This window comes from Littorina saxatilis, linkage group LG3 (assembly GCF_037325665.1).
Source record: "Littorina saxatilis isolate snail1 linkage group LG3, US_GU_Lsax_2.0, whole genome shotgun sequence".
In the NCBI taxonomy this organism is placed as follows: domain Eukaryota; kingdom Metazoa; phylum Mollusca; class Gastropoda; order Littorinimorpha; family Littorinidae; genus Littorina; species Littorina saxatilis.
Window position 1 is genome coordinate 16,548,048 of NC_090247.1, and position 14,214 is coordinate 16,562,261.

General features: G+C 39.6%; 1 long non-coding RNA gene across 1 annotated transcript; it reads left to right on the forward strand.

The window, feature by feature from the left end:
• Positions 1–296: 296 nt before the first annotated feature.
• On the forward strand, positions 297–12,355 carry LOC138961739 (uncharacterized). The gene is made up of 2 exons (XR_011454295.1): positions 297–3,343; positions 12,183–12,355. It is a non-coding gene; the product is annotated as an uncharacterized lncRNA (long non-coding RNA).
• The last annotated feature ends 1,859 nt before the right edge of the window (positions 12,356–14,214 follow it).

The window sequence follows — 14,214 nt, forward strand, 5'->3', positions numbered from 1 at the left end:
TACATTTTCTGGCATCATTAATGCATCAACGAGAATTGAAAAGTAATGCTAAAAATATAATTGTGTACGTTTAAAGTTGATCTACTGTGCTCATCAAACCTCTTGTTGTATTTTGTAAATTGGCGAGAGGGGGGCAGAATACATGAACCTAATCTCTGTGATTGTCTATACGTGCGTGCGTGTGTGTGTGTGTGTGTGTGTGTGTGTGTGTGTACGTGTGTGTGTGATTACACGTGTTAGTGTGTGTGTGTGTGTGTGTGTGTACACGTGTTAGTGTGTGGGTGTGTGTGTGTGTGTGACATCAGTTTGTGTATGTGTGTGTGTGTGTCATATCAGTTTGTGTATGTGTGTTTGTGGGTGGCTGTGTGTGTATGTGTGTGTGTGTTTGTGTCCCTCGGCGCGTGACAATATATCTGCCAATAAGTTGAACTAAAACAGGGTTCAAGTGGGAATTACACCTGAAAAAGCAGGAAGGGAGCAGAATACATGTTATGAACTCCGTTATTTATTGTTTGAAATGTTATAACCTGGGAGAAGTCACCCTCGCACCCCGTCCTTAGTTTCTCTTGACCTACCTTTGAAGTATTCTTGAGGACATGACTAGACTACCCGATTGCGCCCATTGCACGGCATAATTAGAGAGCGCCGTTCCACCCGGCCGATTCCGCTATAGACGTCACGCGTCCAAGGGAGGTGATTTTCGAGCCAGCTGCATTGACTCGGCCAAGAACGCAAACTTTCTTCGATTAAAGGCATTGTAGCATGTCTAAAATCATGGGACTTGTGTTATCAAGCTTTTAAAATCACCAAGTAACTTTTAAGAATAGTTTCAGTTACATGCGAACTCATTCTGCTGAACGGATTTTGAGAGCCAGTACCCAACAGCCTTTAAATGCACCTCTTTCCTTTTTATATTTAGTCAAGTTTTGACTAAATATTTTAACATCGAGGGGGAATCGAAACGAGGGTCGTGGTGTATGTGCGTGCGTGTGTGCGTGCGTGTGTGTGTGTGTGTGTGTGTGTAGAGCGATTCAGACTAAACTACTGGACCGATCTTTATGACATTTGACATGAGAGTTCCTGGGTATGAAATCCCCGAACGTTTTTTTCATTTTTTTGATAAATGTCTTTGATGACGTCATATCCGGCTTTTCGTGAAAGTTGAGGCGGCACTGTCACGCTCTCATTTTTCAACCAAATTGGTTCAAATTTTGGTCAAGTAATCTTCGACAAAGCCCGGGGTTCGGTATTGCATTTCAGCTTGGTGGCTTAAAAATTAATTAATGACTTTGGTCATTAAAAATCTGAAAATTGTAAAAAAAAATAAAAATTTATTAAACGATCCAAATTTACGTTTATCTTATTCTCCATCATTTGCTGATTCCAAAAACATATAAATATGTTATATTCGGATTAAAAACAAGCTCTGAAAATTAAATATATAAAAATTATTATCAAAATTAAATTGTCCAAATCAATTTAAAAACACTTTCACCTTATTCCTTGTCGGTTCCTGATTCCAAAAACATATAGATATGATATGTTTGGATTAAAAACACGCTCAGAAAGTTAAAACAAAGAGAGGTACAGAAAAGCGTGCTATCCTTCTTAGCGCAACTACTACCCCGCTCTTCTTGTCAATTTCACTGCCTTTGCCATGAGCGGTGGCCTGACGATGCTACGAGTAAAATGGCATTGCGTTCAGTTTCATTCTGTGAGTTCGACAGCTACTTGACTAAATATTGTATTTTCGCCTTACGCGACTTGTTATATTTAGTCAAGTTTTGACTAAATATTTTAACATCGAGGGGGAATCGAAACGAGGGTCGTGGTGTATGTGCGTGTGTGTGTGCGTGTGTGTGTGTGTGTGCGTGTGTGTGTGTGTCTGTGTGTGTGTGTAGAGCGATTCAGACTAAACTACTGGACCGATCTTTATGACATTTGACATGAGAGTTCCTGGTTATGAAATCCCCGAACGTTTTTTTTCATTTTTTTGATAAATGTCTTTGATGACGTCATATCCGGCTTTTCGTGAAAGTTGAGGCGGCACTGTCACGCCCTCATTTTTCAACCAAATTGGTTGAAATTTTGGTCAAGTAATCTTCGACGAAGCCCGGACTTCGGTATTGCATTTCAGCTTGGTGGCTTAAAAATTAATTAATGACTTTGGTCATTAAAAATCTGAAAATTGTAAAAAAAAATAAAAATTTATTAAACGATCCAAATTTACGTTTATCTTATTCTCCATCATTTGCTGATTCCAAAAACATATAAATATGTTATATTCGGATTAAAAACAAGCTCTGAAAATTAAATATATAAAAATTATTATCAAAATTAAATTGTCCAAATCAATTTAAAAACATTTTCATCTTATTCCTTGTCGGTTCCTGATTCCAAAAACATATAGATATGATATGTTTGGATTAAAAACACGCTCAGAAAGTTAAAACAAAGTGAGGTACAGAAAAGCGTGCTATCGATCCTTCTTAGCGCAACTACTATACCCCGCTCTTCTTGTCAATGTCACTGCCTTTGCCATGAGCGGTGGACTGACGATGCTACGAGTATACGGTCTTGCTGAAAAATGGCATTGCGTTCAGTTTCATTCTGTGAGTTCGACAGCTACTTGACTAAATATTGTATTTTCGCCTTACGCGACTTGTTTCATGTTCTTTTATGGTTTGCCGATTTTGTTAACATTTTTGCATTCATAATGAAGATTTTATGGTGACTGTACAGAAATGTACGTCCTCTAGTTTCTAACCTTCCAAAAATTGGGGCTGGGGGTCGGGGGAGAGAGAGAGAGAGAGAGAGAGAGAGAGAGAGAGAGAGAGAGAGAGAGAGAGAGAGAGAGAGAGAGAGAGAGAGAGAGAGAGACAGAGAGACAGACAGACAGAGAGACAGACAGACAGACAGAGACAGAGAGGGAGAGAGAGAGAGAGATAGAGAGAGACAGAGAGGGAGACAGAGGGGAGAGAGGGAGACAGAGAGAGTCAGAGAGAGACAGAGAGAGACAACGTCGAAACTTTGTCAATCATTTCGGTTTTTTCACCTGCATTTTTAGTTTCGTAATATTCTATTCAATTAATGTTCGGTCAAACATAGAGGTTCACTAATTGTGTAAGACGAAAAGAGTATAACATAAATGCATATTGTTTCAAAGAATTTGCTGAGTTAAATGGATTTGCGAGTGCGAAACTTTCCCTCCCAAAAAAAGACGCGTTACTAACCGACAGTGTTCTCCGGTGATGGCCACGGTCGACTTTGTGTATCCCAAATTTGGTTTTCAACTTTGATGAACACTTTCAGGACTAAAATATTCATCGTAATCAACTCGAAGGTAAGTTGTTTTCAGTTGTTCCACATGAGACGTTATCACTTATTGTACTCCATGTACACATGCACAGATTACTTGATTGTCGAGACCATGATTGGAAACGGACCGGCCAAAGATGGCGGGTCTTTCCAATAGTCACAATGTCAGCCCTAACTCAGTTCAAGGGATACACATTCTTTTAGACTCAACTTTTGAGTCAGTATAGCGAAACAATGGGTCACAAGCAGTGGAACACAAAGGAAAAACACGTTTCACATAGACGGACGAAAGCTGTTTAATCAGACTAGCTCAGTGCATGAGACTGAAAGCGGGGGCGGCCATTGATATCTCAAGTACTTAATTGGGCATTTTACGATCTTGAGGGAGGACGATATGTATCCAGACAAGCTGCTTCAAGTTCAAGTGAATCTGCCCAGCGGACAGTGGTATGAGGAGAATTCAGAACTTGACACATTGGCTCATTACATACTTGACTGTCTTTTGTCGACCTGTTCTGTTACTCACTCAAGTAGGCAGCCGAGATACCCTGCCGGTGTCACGATTTCAATCTTTCGCCTGTGTACATATTTCCCCCTCGACATATACTCAAGACTGAAATGTTGTTTCCTGGTAAAATTAAGAAGTGAAATTATTTAAGGACGAAAAGCATGTCAGTTTCTTGCATGTGAAGAAAATTGGTGGTAAAATTTAATAGATTTCAATCCCAAAATCTAATTCTTCGAAAACGTGTACTGAGTGGTTACGTCCCTTGAGTAAGAAGGAAACATGTTAGGATGAATCAAATTTCTAAGTTAAATAAAACAAATTGGTTGGACAAATTTGACCCCATGAATGTAAGGTACACAAGGTCGCTCATCAGTACTATCGTAGGGTGTTTTTTTGTTCAGTGTAGAGTTTATACTAGTTCAACGAGGCCGAGAAGCGAAATATCAACACGGCGAAAGATGAAAACGTCACACCGGGGGAGAGAGCGAGACAAAGAGGAGCTATCGGGTGGAGAATGGGGAGGTGATTCGGGGAGGGGGGTGGATTAAAGATGAACGTATCAAATTGTTATTTGTAAGGAGGAGAGAGTGAGACAAAGAGGAGCTATTGGGTGGAGAATGGGTGAGGGGATTCGGGAGGGGGGATTATAATGTGTGTGTGTGTGTGTGTGTGGTGTGTGTGTGTGTGTGTGGGCGGCAGGTTGGGACGGCATTTTATCAACGAACGTACGAAATAACAAAACAAAATAAAGAAAGAACAAACAAACAAAAATTAAAACCTGACACATGCAGGTTTGTGTAGTCATTCGTTAGACTGATTTTAACCTGCCTTAGACGACTACCCATAGTCTTTTCACATTCACTGATTCAATCAATCAATCAATATGAGGCTTATATCGCGCGTATTCCGTGGGTACAGTTCTAAGCGCAGGGATTTATTTATTTATTTTTGTATTTTTATTTTGTGCAATTTATATCGCGCACATATTCAAGGCGCAGGGATTTTTATCTATGCCGTGTGAGATGGAATTTTTTTTACAAAATACATCACGCATTCACATCGGCCAGCAGATCGCAGCCATTTCGGCGCATATCCTACTTTTCACGGCCTATTATTCCAAGTCACACGGGTATTTTGGTGGACATTTTTATCTATGCCAATACAATTTTGCCAGGAAAGACCCTTTTGTCAATCGTGGGATCTTTAACGTGCACACCCCATTCAAGTAATGACACACTCGGACTGTGTGTGTGTGTGTGTGTGTGTGTGTGTGGGTGTGTGTGGGTGTGTGTGCTACCTGACGGATTTTGATGAACATTGGTTTACATATTCTTGAGAGCATTCGCTTGTGTGGCTGTTCTCCGATATTTGATAGCGTTATTTGATGTCATATTTTCCCGTTTGTAAAAGTTGAGCCCGCACTGTCAGAGAGAAGAACACATGAATATAATATGTAGAAATCGCAAACCCGGCCAGAAGGCAGACACGGACAAAATGTAGGATGCTGATACATGTAAAATATGTGTCTGATGCGAGTATAGGCTTACTACATGTATGTTTACAAAAATCGTGAATAATATCTAGCCGAGATGAATCGCAACCTTTGTACCTCTCCCTTTATTTAAGATTTTTTTCCCATTCTTCTCCGTGTTAGTTGGACGGTATTCTTTCTTTTTCTTTTTTCTTCCAGCCACAACACAGATAGCGTAATAGCGGCTGTTTTATTCATTCTTCTGTCTCGTTCCCTCATATTCGCATGTGATATTATGTCACTCCGTATGAGATTACACCCCCCAAACTTTGTTGCTAGACCTTTGTTAAGGAGAGAAGAGGCGAGGAAAACTGGTATGAAGTACAAGTCAAAAATCGCACCTTGATCTTACCTGACTCATTTACGGCACTTGGCAGTCTTTTGTCGGGCTTTTGTCGATCGTTTGTTCACTTGGATAATAAAATTACGGACATGCTCCCCCCTCCCCCCCCCCCCCTCCTCTAAACTTTGCCAAAATGGGTCCTCTTGAGACATCTCGCGTATGAGAACAAAAGAAAACCGAACATGCAAATCATATGGACAACACATGTTGGATTTCTTTTTGGGGTACGCTCACCAGTAAAAAAAAAATGCAGCCAATGTTTTCTCGAAAAGTTGTGTTTGTGTGTGTTTGCGCGTGCGCAGGTTTTTTAATGTACTGTTTCGTTGAGAGGATCGTGGGTAGTGTTTTTCCTCTTCATTTTAAAATGTTCATTACAGACATATAAGACAAAATAAAGAAAAAGAGAGAAACATACAGCAAAAAACAAGTCGCGTAAGGCGAAAATACAACATTTAGTCAAGCTGTCGAACTCACAGAATGTCCATAGAGGGGGAATCGAGACGAGGGTCGTGATGTGTGTGTGTGTATGTGTGTGTGTGTGTGTGGTGTGTGTGTGTGTGTGTGTGTGTGTGTGTGTGTGTGTGTGTGTGTGTGTGTCTGTGTGTGTCTGTGCGTGTGTGTGTGTAGAGCGATTCAGACTAAACTGCTGGACCGATCTTTATGAAATTTTACATGAGAGTTCCTGGGAATGATATCCCCGGACATTTTTTTTCCTTTTTTCAATTAATACCTTTGATGACGTTATATCCGGCTTTTTGTAAAAGTTGAGGCGGCACTGTCACACCCTCATTTTTCAATCAAATTGATTGAAATTTTGGCCACGCAATCTTCGACAAAGGCCGGACTTCGGTATTGTATTTCAGCTTGGTGGCTTAAAAACTAATGAGTGAGTTTGGTCGTTAAAAATCGGAAACTTGTAATTAAAATTATTTTTTGATCAAACGTTCCAAAAACAATTCCATCTTATTCTGCGTCATTATCTGATTCAAAAAGCATATAAATATGTTATATTTGGATTAAAAACAAGCTCTGAAAATTAAAAATATAAAAATTATTATCAAAATCAAATTTCCGAAATCGATTTAAAAACAATTTCGTCTTATTCCTTGTCGGTTCCTGATTCAAAAAAACATATAGATATGATATGTTTGGATTAAAAACACGCTCACAAAGTTAAAACGAAAAATATAATATATGTATTCTTAAACGGATTCTTGTTTTGATGTACATTTTTCATTCAATTTTCTTTTCATGTTTGCTTGCTCTTCATTTAAACTGTACAATAGCCGCCATTTATATGTATTTTTCTAGAAAACTGTAAACACCACTATAAGCATTATGCTTGTGTTGTTTACTCTATATGCGTTTTTTATTTGTAAATAATGCACAAACGTTGAATAAAACAGTTTAAACCAAAGCGAAACCACTATTTTTCAATCAAATTGATTGAAATTTTGGCAAAGCAATTTTCGACGAAGGCCGGACTTTCAGCTTGATGGCTTAAAAACTAATTAATGACTTTGGTCATTAAACATCGGAAACTTGTAATTAAAATTATTTTTTTATCAAACGATCCAAAAACATTTTCATCTTATTTTTCGTCATTTTCTGATTCCAAAAACGTATACATATGTTATATTTGGATTACAAACAAGCTCTAAACATTAAAAATATAAAAATTATGATTAAAATTAATTTTCCGAAATCGATCTAAAAACAATTTCATCGTATTCCCTGTCGATTCCTGATTCCAAAAACATATACATGTAGATATGATATGTTTGGATTAAAAACACGCTCAGAAAATTAAAACGAAGAGAGGTACAGAAAAGCGTGCTATGCAACAGAGCGCAACCACTTCCGCGCTAAACAGGCTCGTTAATTTCACCGCCCTTTGTACGAGCGGCGGACTACGGTCATTGGGAAAAAATGCAGTGCGTTCAGTTTCATTCTGTGAGCTCCACAGCTTGACTAAATGTAGTAATTTCGCCTTACGCGACTTGTTCTTTTTCCCACACACTTTGGACACGTGCGAGTACCAGCAATAGAAAATTAACAAAACACCTTCCTCCCCCTCTTAGAGGGCCCCAAAGGGGGGGTATCATCACGATCACGGGAAGGGAAATTTTAGCTTTCACGATCACAGTTACCTTGTTTTTTGTTTTCACGATCACAAACAACTTGACGAATAGAGGATCATAGATTGATACAGCTGTGAAAAATGTACGTTAAAAATAAAATGCTTTGCAATAATGCCCATCACGATCACGAAAACAAATGACGATCACGATCACGAGACTTGATTTTTGTGTCATCACGGATCACGGGCAAAGTCCCATCACGATCACAGAAATGGAAATTTCGGCAATCACGGTCACAGAAAGGTCAAAAAACGCCAATCACGATCACGATTTTAAACCCTTTGGGGCCCTCCTCTTAGGTGAAATGAAAGCGGACGTTTTCAGCGTGCATTCCCTTGAATTGACTGAATGGTTAATCATGCTTCCGTGATCTTGGGAGTTGTGGGTTTTTTCTGTGACATTCACAAACATAAAAATGACAGAGTCCGACTAAAGGCTTACTGGAATTTACTGTTGAGTAATAAGTGTGTCCTCTTAGGACCATGCCAGTGCATGGGGGATATCTTGGATAAATAATAATAATAATAATAAGAACATTTATATAGCGCTAAATCAAAAACTTTCGTTAAAAAGGCCTGCTCTAAGCGCTTGACATCTAAACTAAAACGTCATTCACACTCTTTGCAATGATGTACAAGAACTTCATGTCACACTCTTTCATTCAGTATAGCACCATTCACACAGTTATTATTCTGTACAGGGCGGACAGGCTTGCAAGCAATATATAACTCTGACTGTTGACCGTCGTTGTAATTTCCCACTTTGTAGTTGTCAAGGTATTTTAACATGTGGGCTTTATATTTTATAAGCTTGAAAAAGAGCATTGTCAGTAATAACGCGCGCTATTTTTAGTTAAAAAAAGGGATCAACTTGGAATGTGCACCCGACATTCCAATTTGTTTTCTCCTTTCTAATAATGGGTGAATTTGTTTTATTATAACTGAATTGCTTACAACCGAAATACCTACATGCCGAAATAACTTAAATAAAAAAAATAAACAAATAGACGAATAGGGAAATGATACATAAATAAGTTCATAAATGAATGAGTTAATAAATGCGTTATGGCGAAATTTAGATAACAAATTAGGAACTTTAACATTAATTTCAAATTAACTAACCAAATAACAAAATCAATAGGTAAAGTGTTGTATGGGGACATGTAACAAAATGAGGAACTTGAAAACCACCATGTAGGTGTCCGACATTTACTGGTGTCTTGTTTGCAATGATTTCAATTTGGTTCCAACATTTTGTTGTCGTCGTCGTCGCTCTTGCTGTCTTTGTTGTAGTTGTTGTTATTTGGGGGTTAAACGGGAAAAGGGGCAGAAATATGTAATTGGACTATTGAACGATCGTTTTCACACTAGGTGTCGGACTTCAAGTTCAACGCGGGGTAAAAGTACTTAATGGATATCCATGAGCTATGAGTTTAATAGATAATCGTTATTTTGAGCAATTTCCATGTCTGAACATCCCACGGATATCCGCGTGCCACCCATCATTTCCTTTTACACGATAAAGTCGTGTCGTAACAATTCCCTTCCTCCCTCCCCCTACCCCTCCCTATACACTTGATAGTCCTCAACTTCGACCTACGGCGATAGGGGGATAATTGAGACAGCACTCTAAGTAGCTTTCCAGGTTACTGAAAGACTTTGATTTTGATCACAAGTTTTGGAAACTGTGAGCCCTTTTATCCTCAGGGAGACAGACTGTGTACAACGTGGGATTTAGAGCGGGTCAAAGTTGAATCAAACTTGCCACATTCATTTCTTGCCTCATGATTAGCATATGCATCGTTCACTGCTTACTGTTGTTGTTGTTTAGAAATCAGTGCGCGCGCGCGCAAGTTTGTATGTGTGTGTTCGTGCGTGAGTGTGTGAGTGTGAGTGTGTGAGTGTGAGTGTGTGTGTGTGTGTGTGTGGTGTCGGTGTGTGTGTGTGGTGTCGGTGTGTGTGTGTGGTGTCAGTGTGTGTGTGGTGTGCCAGTGTGTTTGTTTGAGTTCGTGCGTGTATGTGTGTTTGTGTGTGTGTGTGTGTGTGTGTGTGTGTGTGTGTGTTATAGTGTCAGTTATTCTTTCTTTTGTCCCGAATCCTTGCTTTCCAGAAACCTGTGATGTCATTCTTCCTTGAAAATTTCTTCCAAAACTTGGTTGTCCAACTTTTGTCCGAGAGATGAGGTCGGAACGGTGGTATGAGAAGAATTCAGAACTTGACACCTTGATGTCATCTGACTGATTGGCTAATTACACACTTGACTGTCTTTTGTCGACCTGGATCATAAAGTTGCCGACCATGTTGATTTACCCACCCCCTTATGAACGTGAGTCTACTTGAGACATCAGCGTAGCCAACACACACCAAACCCAAAGTCGGACCGTAACAAGTTTTCATTATTTTATGTCTGCCACCCCACTCCCTCCCCCTTTTAACCCCCTCCGCCCCCACCGCTTACCCCTTCTCAGTTCACAGTTAATTGTCTGCAGCCTCAACCCCCCGTGGGTAATAAATCACTCGACTATCGTCGCCTGCTTCTGATGACCGCTCTAAATAATTTGTCAGATAGCAGTGTGCAAAAGACACCGTCGAGTGTACATGTATTACCTTTCCTATATGCTTAGGACACGTGCCTTTTCAAGTCATTGTCAATTACAAAATGTAGGTCTTACAACACAGCCACTGATTTTCAGGTGACGGTATCAATGCCGGGTCCCTGCTCTGCGACAAAAAAAAGTGTTTGCATTAATCGGAAGAAACATACTGCATAAGCGTAATTTATGCAGAGGTATGATGTTCTTAAGTTGTGAGATTTTTTAATGATCACGATGCCTTCAGTGCTTACTAAATTCTTTGATTAGATTGATTTTTTTAATGAAGTTAGAATTCTGCTGCTCTGATTAGTGAAATATTCAAAAATGCTATCATGCTATTTTGGCACCGTCATGGCTTTGTAGACTTATAATATATCTGCGTAATTGATTTCAACTCTTAGAAATCAAAAGTATAACAAATTGTATTGTGTCTCCTCTTGTCGTTAAATAATCACAACAACTGTAAAACAAATTTGCTTTGATAAAGCTCCCGTTTTTCTCTCAGAATTTTGCTCATTTTTGTTTTGTTTACATGCCCCAGACACAAAAACTACAAAACGATTCATAAAAATTCCGTTCCATGCATTCCGTCTCCTCTCAATCTAAGATCCCCCCCCCCCCCCATAGATCCTCCCCCCACAGTTTGTACAGGAGCGGGGCATTTAGGAGCCTTTGCAATTTTATGACCCGTCTGAAAGAAGTGATTGACTGGACACTGTCAAGTGCTCTTAAAGAAGCGATCAGATACGTGAGAATCACAGTGTGAAATTTGACAAGAGGTTGACGGAAGTCTGGCAACCAGATGTTAAAGGGAAAAAATAACTCACTGAAAAAGTGAGATCGCACGTGTCGGACAGATGAAGGTTGGAAAAAAAGGAACCTTCTTGGCATGGATAACACTGGAAATATAACGTGGAAAACTTGTAATTATAGGTGCTGGACTTTCAAATTCAACTTGATCGCACATGTCGCCCTTAATTGTCTCTCTCACTGCTTTCTTATTACCCTTGCAAGTTGAAACCACCCATCCCTCTCTTGCTTGATGGCAACTTTAAAGTTCTCCTTTTTCCCAACCGTTTTGTCCCAGCATATAACCACTTCATGTCCCTAATTGGCACTAGTTTCTGTGAGGACGTTAAGCTTAGGTTAACCAACCAACCAACCGTTTTGATACTACCCATGTATCATGTATGTTTCTGAACATTTTGTTTTTATTTGGTATTGCTTCATTTTGCTTTTTTTCATTTACAATGTATAATCTGCGAAAAAAAGGCCAAAACCAAATAACTTTTAGTTTCCGATTACAAACAAAGTTTGATTGTAATGATTGCTTCCATTTTCTGTGCACCTCCCACCTCTACAACATGCATACACTTGATAGTCTTCAACTTCGACCTACGGCGATCGGTGGATAATTGAGACAGTACTAGCTCCGAGGAGCTTTCCAGGTTACCGAAAGACTTTGATTTTGATAACAATGTTGAAAAGGCTGTGAGCCCTTTTATCCTCAAGGAGAGAGACGGACACCGGCCCCTATAATGGGCTTTAATTGGAGCGTGTCAAAGTTCATTGCATCCTGATCAGCATATGAAACGTTTATCGCTTATTGTAGTTGTGTATAACTCATTGTAGTGGGAATAAGGTGACGCGCTAGTGTGAGTTTGTGTGTGAGTGTGTGTGTGTGTGTGTGTGGGATTCGTATATATATGGTGTCACTAATATCAATGTGCTGTCTTTGCTTTGTTTAGCGACCAGCATCAAAGAGGCGCATCGAGGACTGCCTGGGAGAAGAGGACCACCAGGACAAAGAATGAAATCGATTGAATATGCTGTGCTGTTGCCCTGCTAAGCTGCGTGCATTTTTAATTTCTCCGCAACATAATATGCATGTTTTTGTTATGAAATAAAATTGTTGATCGTATCTTGAGTTTATGGTGTTACATGTAATAGTCCTTATGATCTGTGACTGAGTGTGAAAGTTGGTGTGTGTGCGTGGATACATTTACCAAAACCTACATTCACTCTCAACGTTGCATTCACGTCGAAATCAAACCAAACCACAACCACAACCAAAAATTCACGTTGTGTCGACGTGTAATTCACGTCAATTTTATCAGGAAAAATGCACCAAAACACAACTTTTACGTTGTGTCAACGTAGAATTCACGTAATTTTTGAGCTAAATTTTGACCTAAAATTTACGTTCCATTCACGTGGACATTACGTAAAAATGCAACGCAATTTCAACCAAACCACAACCACAACCAAAAATTCACGTTGTGACAACGTAAAATTCACGTAATGTTTTTACGAACAATCCACCTCCACCAATAATTCACGTTGCATTCACGTTGGTGTCACGTAAAATGCAACGTTGTTTTCCAACGTTATTCCCACGTGATTTCGTCCATACAAATCTACGTAAAAAAACGTTGAAACGCAACGTAAACCCAACGTAACCCAACGTGAATATAACGTGAATACAACGTAAAATTGTTTGCTGGGATTAGAACACAAGAAAAACACGAAATATTCAGTGTTATAGCATGATCAAATGAACATTGTGGGTGCTAAATTGTCAATAACAACGACAGTCTGTCATGTATGATCCACATGGCTCCTTTAACGGTGGTTTCATTTAAAGTGTTGGCAGTTGGGTTTTAAGCGTTTGAACTGTGAGTGCATAATTGTCCGCTATCTTTTAACACATTAATTCTTGTGTGTACCTGCGCGGAAGTAGTTGTATAATCAAATGCAAAGCTCTGTGACATTTCCAAATTCTGAAACTTTGAATAAAGCCACTAACTAATTATCGAACTAACTGTATAATTAAGTAACTAATTAATCAACTACCGCTAAACAAGAAGCCAAACCAACGATTCAAAACATGTCCTGCCTGAAGGTAGGTGAAATGAAATACGAGAGTAGAGAGTGCATTAATTCAGTCAGTGTGCACTCGGGTACTACAATCTAACAGGAAAGTCAAGCAACAGGTTAATTGCTGACCTCCTTTCCTCTACACAGAAAAAAAACACATTCAAAGTGACAATCTGTTTACTGGCATGGAAGAAACAGAACAACGACGACGATGAGACCACCATTATTACAACAACAACAACAACAACAACAACAACAACAACAACAACAACAACAACAACAACGACGACGACGACGACGACGACAATGAAACAAATATTGAAACAAATACACAAACAACACCCAAAACCAACCAAACAAACAAACAAACCAACAAGCGTTGTGCCTTCATTAACTTTGCCAAGTAACGCAGGATAAATCACATGTCGTGATGAAGAGTAATGTGTGTGTGTGCTGAAAATGATGTGAATATGTGCCTGCGTGAGTGGGTCAGCATGCGTGTGTTCTGTAAGCGAGACTAAACAAATTCAGATTGTCTCCATTCGTTGTAGAATAGTTTCTACCATCCCTACCCCCCCCCCCCCCCTTCCTCGGCGAAGTAAAAGATGTGCAAAACGCCAGGAAAGGATGGGACAGGTCTACACACTGCGTCCAACTAAACAACTAAATACGTAAACACGCTACATCGAGTGTGATCAGACTGTCAATTTACTCATTAGCATAATTAGCATGACTTCTTCTCGCCTCAAGAAGCACCGGATGACTTAAGACCTTTCGTCAGGGTGTAGTGAGGTAAGACTGGAAGACATGGGGAGAGGTGGGATTGGAGTTAAGATGATCGACGTGAAGGTGCTGAGGTCAGAACTCTCTCTCTCTCTCTCTCTCTCTCTCTCTCTCTCTCTC